The sequence below is a fragment of the Schistocerca americana genome, chromosome 8, assembly GCF_021461395.2.
Source record: "Schistocerca americana isolate TAMUIC-IGC-003095 chromosome 8, iqSchAmer2.1, whole genome shotgun sequence".
Taxonomy (NCBI): Eukaryota; Metazoa; Arthropoda; class Insecta; order Orthoptera; family Acrididae; genus Schistocerca; species Schistocerca americana.
In genome coordinates, this window is record NC_060126.1 from 212,668,486 (window position 1) to 212,676,571 (window position 8,086).

Here is an 8,086-nt window from a genome sequence, read left to right on the forward strand (position 1 = left end):
GACGAGTTCATCCACCACAAGAAGATGCCGGCACGGTAGCTCAGCGTGCTCGGTCAGAGGGTTAGCTACCCTCCGTAATAAAAAAAAAACTGAGTGAACTGATCAACAAAGAACCTGAACGGGTGTCACCGGACGTCTGCCACGAACAAATTCAACGAACAATATAGAACAGAATGAGATCAAAAAAAGAAGAAGAAGTTGAATCGGCAGCGCTGGTGCACAGACGCGGGTTAGCAATCCAGGCTAAGATGCCATTTAGTCTTCCTGCGCAATACACATTTCCGGCATCTTAACAAAAATGTTGTTTGCCGATGCAGACAGCTGCAACAGCAGGCCTCACGCGATATTTGCTGCTCGCATACGCTTCGCGCAGCACGCAGCTGTCGCCAGCACATCGTGTATATAAGGGACGAGGAGACGCCAGAGCTGCATCAGTCGTCATGGCAGCCTCCACCAAGTCTCTCCTGCTCCTCTGTCTGGCTCTCGTGGTAAGTGCGACTGCGTTTCCATCTTCTCTTCACATAGGCGGTAGCACATGACTCGATACTGCACCAAGGCTTTTCAACGAAAGTATGGTCATTTGAGGTGTATCAACTGAAATCTGAAATGAGGATTTCTTAACAGTGAAGACGTAGCGTGACAGCTTGGATAGAATCGTCGACAGATGTGAAAGCACCTCGTCTCCCACCTTCTAAACTTTACAGAAGCTCTCCTGCGAACCTTGCAAAACTGGCACTCCTGAAAGAAAGGATATTGCGGAGATACGGCTTAGCCACAGCCTGGGGGATGTTTCCTGAAACTTCCTGGCAGATTAAAAATGTGTGCCGGACCGATCAGCACACACTCCGCTGCAGAGTGAAAATCTCATTCTGGAAACATCCCCCAGGCTGTGACTAAGCCATATCTCCGCAATATCATTTCTTTCAAGAGTGCTAGTTCTGCAAGGTTCGCAGGAGAGCTTCTGTGAAGTTTGGAAGATAAGGGACGAGGTACTGGCCGATGTAAACCTATGAGGACGGGGCGTGAGCCGTGTTTGGGTAGCTCAGATGGTAGAGCACTTGCCTGCGAAAGCCAAAGGTCACGAGTTCGAGTCTCGGTCCAGCACACAGTTTTAATCTGCCAGGGAGTTTCAGTAATCTCATACTTTTCACCTGCGATGAAGTTGAACCTAATGAAATACTTTCTTAACAGTGCTGTACAAATATCAGTTCAGATGTTGATAATATTTCCAAGTGACGCAAAGATTGGCCAATGGTTTCAAATGCCTAGAAATGTAAAAGTGAACACTTCACCAAATGCAGAAACTTAATTCTTTTTCTTCTGCTGCTGCCTGTCCGTCCCATATGTTGGTGACCTTCATCGCTATATCACTTGTGCTTGTTCTAAAAAGTTCTTCGCTCATGTATGAAGTCCATGTCCTTACGTTTCCAAAAAAGGATCTTCTTCTTCTACTTCCTCGGCCTCTTCTACCAGGTATCTTCCTTTCAAGAATGTTCTGCTTCCATCCTTCATTACATTAGCAAGATATTCTAGTTTTCTGCATTTTTCTGTGTTTAGGGCTTCTTTTTATTTCTCCATCTTGCGGATAATGCCGTTGTTAGTCATTTTATCTGTCCCTGTCGCTCTCAGCATTCTCCTGTACAGCCGCATCTCGAAGCCTCAAATCGTTCACCCGTCGACGCGGCCAAGGTCCAGGCCTCAGCTCCATAGAAAAGGATTCGAAATGTGCAGCAACGGAGAAACCTTAATTTTGTTTAGACTGTAAGGTGGTGGCTCTCGAACACATTAGGCATTTTACAAAACTTGTCTTTGGCTTGTTCAACGCGAACTTCAAAAACTTCAAATTGCTCTAAGCACTATGGGACTTAACATCTGAGGTCAGCAGCCCCCTAGACTTAGAACTACTTAAACCTAACTAACCTAAGGACATCACACACATCCATGCCCGAGGCAGGACTCGAATCTGCGACCGTAGCAGCCGCTTAGTTCCGAACTGAGTCGTCTAGAGCCGCTCGACCACAGCGGCCGGCAATGCGAACTTCAATTTCTTGCGACTTATCCCCTTGGTTGCTAATGTTACTTCCAAGATATGCGAAATTTTGTTCACTTCCGCAATAAGTTTACTGTTAATATTTAGATAACAGCTTGGTATGTCTTTCTTGGCGACGACCCTTACTTTTGTTTTATTTATGCTCAGTTCTAAACTATAATGATCAGTACTTTCCTTGATTTAGGATACAAGATGTTGGAGACTATTTAAGCTGTCAGCCGCTATTACGTGTCATCAGCGTAGCGAATATTGTTCAGCTGCTCCCCATCAGGACGATCCCTCCTTCCACATTTTCAAGAGCTTCTTTCAAGAAATATTCCGAATAAAGATTAGACATAAGTGGCAATATAACACAGCCGAGTCTCATTACTCGGCATATCTTTAATATGCCAGATTTCTCTTTTCTTAATCTCGCATCTCATTCCAATAGACGTTAATTATGTATCATCTACCCCACTGCTTCTTAGCACCTCAGCCACCTCGTAACCTTGTACTCTATCAAAGGTCTTCTCATAATGAAACAGGCACAAACGTCACAATACATGTCTGCACCTAGGGAATAAGCTCTGAATGCACACCAAAACCTCTTGAGTACCGGCAGTATTTCTGAACCGAAACATTGGTAGGTACAATTCTTCCTTCACAAACTTTGTAGATTCTTTTGCGAATAATTTTTGGAAATTGTTTCGGAAAATGGCTCATCAAACTTATTGTTTTGAAATCATTATAGCTTTGGCTCCTCGTTTCTTAATGACACTACAAACTCGATTTCCATCTGCTGCCAGCACAACCTCAAATTGATATGTACGAAATAGCTGATGTAGATGACAGTTTAAAGCCCTTTCTGGAGCAGCTGCATCCATGGAAGACTCAGTAAAGAGGCGAACAAATGGTTCAAATGGCTCTGAGCACTATGGGACTTAACAGCTGTGGTCATCAGTCCCCTAGAACTTAGAACTACTTAAACCTAACTAACCTAAGGACATCACACACATCCATGCCCGAGGCAGGATTCGAACCTGCGACCGTAGCAGTCGCGCGGTTCCGGACTGCGCGCCTAGAACCGCGAGACCACCGCGGCCGGCAAGGCGAACAGGAACGATAAGAAATCAGCAAGGAACGTCAAGAGGAAGGCAGCTTATACAACTCTATACTGATCTTTGTCAACAAACAGTTGCTTCCAGACTAATAATTATAGAACTTTTTTTTCTAGTTTTGATCTGTACCATCTCCTATTAGGATATGGGATAACCCTTTTTATACACCTTATAGAACAACCAGCATCTCGACAGGGGTCAGATCGGCTGAATACTATGTTGGCTTATCTACATCTATTACATTGCATTTACATCTACATCTATTCTCGGCAAATCAGAGACAGTTCCGCTTTGCTCAAACAAATATATGACAATTGGTTCAGTGCCTGTTTGCATACTTTTCACAACCATCATAACTGCTATTTCGTATGGATCCCATACACATGAACAAAATTCTAATGTAGTTTCTCGAGGGTTTTATAGGCAGTCCCCTTCGTAGACTCATTGTTTTTTCCTAATATCCTATCAGTAACGAAACTAAGTCCATCACTTGGCTCATCCGTGTCTCTGCCTATATGATCATTGATCATTCCGTTTCATATCTCTGCTAACGGCTACCCCCCGCCCCACACACGCACACAAAAAATTGTTCAAATGGCTCTGAGCACTATGGGACTCAACGTCAGAGGTCATCAGTCCCCAAGAACTTAGAACTACTTAAACCTAACCAACCTAAGGACATCACATACAACCATGCCCAGGGCAGGATTCGAACCTGCGACCGTAGCGGTCGAGCGGTTCCAGACTGTAGCGGCAAGAACCGCTTGGCCACCCCGGCCGGCCACACGCACACACACACACACACACACACACACACACACACACACACACATTGATATGTATATAAGTTATTCCAGTTGTGACTCAATGAAATTTGCGTTTGGTGTGCAATGTTCCATATGTGGACATTTAGCGATATATCCAGTCTATGCGATAATCCTAGAATTTTATCAATAACTGACGGAATATTTGACAAGCTTTTTTCAAACAGTTTTTGTAGTAATTGTAAGAGTTGTTTGATTCCATCTGTGTTTCATTGAAATTTGCGTTTAGTGCGCAGTTTTACAGTTCTGGACATTTGGACGATAACTGCATCATTTACGAAAATATGGGGTTCCTGTTAGCATTGGCACACCATTGATACACATATTACCAGCAAGGGTCCCAGCACACTTCCCTGCGGGAATCATAAAGATCCTTCTGCATCTCTCCATGACTCTCTATCCAAGATTAAGTTCCTCATCTTCCCTACCAAGAGTTTCTCAGTCCAGGTAAAATTTTCATTTGATAACTCATGCTACTGTACTTTCGTCAATAAGCGATGGTGTGTTACTGCGTCAAACATTTTTCCGAAGTCGAAAGATCTCTCATCTACCTGGTTGCTTATATCGGGTTTAACTACAAACAAAATTTAAATCGGTTTGTTCTGACAATTTTTGGGTCACAGACTGTTTTGGGTCACTAGTCTTCTCACTGGTATGATGTGATCCACCACGAATTCCTCATCTGTTTTCACCTCTTCATTTCAGAGCACCACTTGCAGCAACGTGGTCACTTGTTTAATGCATGTATACCAATATTTCCCTAGAATTTATATCCTGTACATATCCTCAAGTACCATTTAAGTTATTTCTTGATACCTTAATAAGTGTTTAATCACAGTGCTCCTTCTTCTTGAGAAAATTTTGCACATGTTCCTAGCTTTGTCTATCCTATAGTGAACGACCTTATTTCTCGTCTTATCAGTTCAACTAATTTTCAACATCTTTTTACACCACCACACTCAAATCCTTCTGTTGCATTACTTTGTAGTTTCTCCATAGCATATGCGTCACTTCCAAACAGCGCTCTGCTACAAACGTAGATTCTCAGAAATTTCTTCCTCAAATTATGGCCGATTTTTTATACTAGTAGAATGTTTTGCTTTTGCTAGCACGCTTTCTATATTTTCCTTGCTTTATCCATCATTTGCCGTGCGGGATTAGCCGGGCGGTCTAAGGCGCTGCAGTCATGGACTGCGCGGCTGGTCCCGGCGGAAGTTCGAGTTCTCCCTCTGGCATGGGTGTGTGTGTTCGACCTTAGGATAATTTAGGTTAAGTAGTGTGTAAGCTTAGGGACTGATCACCTTAGCAGTTGAGTCCCATAGGATTTCACACACATTTGAACATTTTTATCCATCATTTGTTATTTTGCTTCCAAGGTAGCAGGATTACTTCACTTCCTGGTCCCCACTTTTTTTATGTAAACTTTATCGTTATTCTCATTTCTGCTGCTGTTGATTATTTTCGTCTTTCTTCCGTTTACTCACAGTCCATACTCTGTGTTCAGAAGTTTGATCATCCCATTTAACAGGCACTGTAATTCGTTCTCAATTTTTCTGAGGATATCGATGTCATTAACGAATCTTATCGCTGATATACTTTCACACCCTCCTTTTGTTTCCATCCTTGCTTTTTTCTGTGTATAGATTGAACAGTGTAGATGAAAGATGAAAGACTACATTACAGCGTTACACCATTTATAATCGAAGTACTTCATTCTTCTTCTTCCATCCTCATTTTCCTTTTGATTCCTTCTGGCTTCCTGCTATTGTTCTCAGAATTTTGCACATTTGCTGAATGCTTGTTCTAGGTCGACAGGCCTTGTAAATACATCCTGATTTTTCTTAACACATACTGATTGAGAAACCGGAAGGTAGCAGCGTCTATTTCAACAACAACTTGTCGCTCTGTCTGCAGGTTGTGGCCACAATGGCGCAGAATTCTGCCGACGCGCCGCCATTAGCGATCCCTAGCGGAGATGCCGCCAACAACCAGGAGCCGGTACAGCCGGTGGTGGGCGACGGAGCTGCTGGGGACCAGGCGCTGCAAGACCGCTGGGGAGCGTCCATTTCCTTCCACAGCGGCTGAGCAGACGGCTGGCAGGTCCAAGAAACACACAGCTCTGCTTTATCAAGAGCTAAACTTTCTTTTTCCAAAATTATAGATGAACGTGTATTACAAAAGAAAAAATAAACTTTACCATCCGGAAAAGTACTACTGGCTTCGTTCAGCTAAGGAATGTTTTACCAATTTAACTGTTATCCCAACAGCAAAATGAATGATAAGTTAAAACATAAAAACAAATTTTGGAATAATGTTTCTTACAGAACTTCCGTCTAGTCTGACTGTACAATCCCTAAGCATTCACTGAAGGAGATGGAAAATTTTGCATTGTAATTCACCAATCTGACAGTTATGTCAATATAAATGTGAAAGTTCGTTTGTTCAAAATCGTATATCTCCGAAAGTTCTTCATTAATTCCTTTCAAATTCTGACACAACGTTCCATTAGAATACGCGCAAGTTATTATAAACACTATGTGATCAAAAGTATCCGGACACCTGGCTGAAAATTACAAGTTCGTGGCGCCCTCCATTGGTAATGCTGGAATTCAGTATGGTGTTGGCCCACCCTTAGCCTTAATGACAGTTTCTACTCTCGCAGGTGTACTTTAAATCAGGAGCTGGAAATTTTCTTGGGGAATGGCAGTCCATTCTTCACTGAGTGCTGCACTGAGGAGAGGTATCGATGTCGGCCGATGAGGCTTGGTACGAAGTCGACGTTCCAAAACATCCCAAAGGTGTTTTATTGGATTCAGGTCAGGACTCCGTGCAGGCCAGTCCATTACAGGGGTGTTATTATCATGTAACCACTCCACCACAGACCGTGCGTTATGAACAGGTGCTCGATCGTGTTGAAAGATGCCATCGCCATCTCCGAATTGCTCTTCAACAGTGGGAAGCGAGAAGATACTTAAAACATCAATGTAGGCCTGTGCTGTGACAGTGCCACGCAAAGCAACAAGGAGTGCAAGCCCCCTCCATGAAAAACACGACCACACCATAACACCACCGCCTCCGAATATTATGTTGGCACTACACACGCCGGCAGATGACGTTCACCGGGCATTAACCGTATCCACACCCTGCCATCTGATTGGCACATTGTGTACCGACTCCACACAACGTTTTCCCACGTTCAATCGTCTAATGTTCACGGTCCTTACACAAAGAAAGGCGTCGTTTGGCATTTACCAGCGTGATGTGTGGCTTGTGAGCAGCCGCTCGACTATGAAATCCAATTATTCTCACCTCCCGCCTAACTATCAGTACTTGCAGTGGATCCTAATGCAGTTCGGAATTCCTGTGTGATGGTCTGGATAGATGTCTGCCTATTAGACGTTACTGTCCTCTTCGACTGTCGGCGGTCTCTGTCAGTCAACAGACGAGGTCAGACTGTCCGCTTTTGTGCTGTACGTGTCCCTTCACGTTTCCACTTCACTATCACATCGGATACAGTGGACCTAGGGATGTTTAGGAGTGTGGAAACCTCGCGTACAGACGTATTACACAAGTGACACCCAATCACCTGACAACGTTCGAAGTCCGTGAGTTCCGCGGAGCGCCCCATTCTGCTCTCTCACAATGTCTAATGACTATCGAGGTCGCTGATATGGAGTATCTGGCAATAAGTGGCAGCACAATGCACCATATGTTTTTGGGGGGTGTCTGGATGTGTTTGATCATATAGTGTATCTACTGGAGTGACATATGGTATATAAATACACATATAAATAAGCATATCGTAATTATAGCAGGAATCTATAAAATAATGTAAATGTTCATTTGTTAAAAATCTTTAACTCCCGAAAGTACTTCACTGATTACTTCGAAATTTCGACCAACTTTGTATGCGAATACAGGCGTGTTTTTATACTCCTATTCCTTAACATATATAATACATAAATAAATATGTAGTATATATGTATATAGTTTTGGGAGAACTGTTTGCATCCAAGTTTTAACCAGTCAGACCACTCCTTGTAAGATTATACCTCATCTCTCTCTTCTGATACATCAGAAAACAAATACTGTCTGCATATTGACATGGCACATAT

At 43.2% G+C, this 8,086-nt stretch overlaps 1 long non-coding RNA gene across 1 annotated transcript; it reads left to right on the forward strand.

Moving 5' to 3' along the window:
* The first annotated feature begins 362 nt into the window (after positions 1–362).
* LOC124546030 lies at positions 363–6,174 on the forward strand. Its single transcript, XR_006967662.1, has 2 exons — positions 363–488; positions 5,886–6,174. It is a non-coding gene; the product is annotated as an uncharacterized LOC124546030 (long non-coding RNA).
* The last annotated feature ends 1,912 nt before the right edge of the window (positions 6,175–8,086 follow it).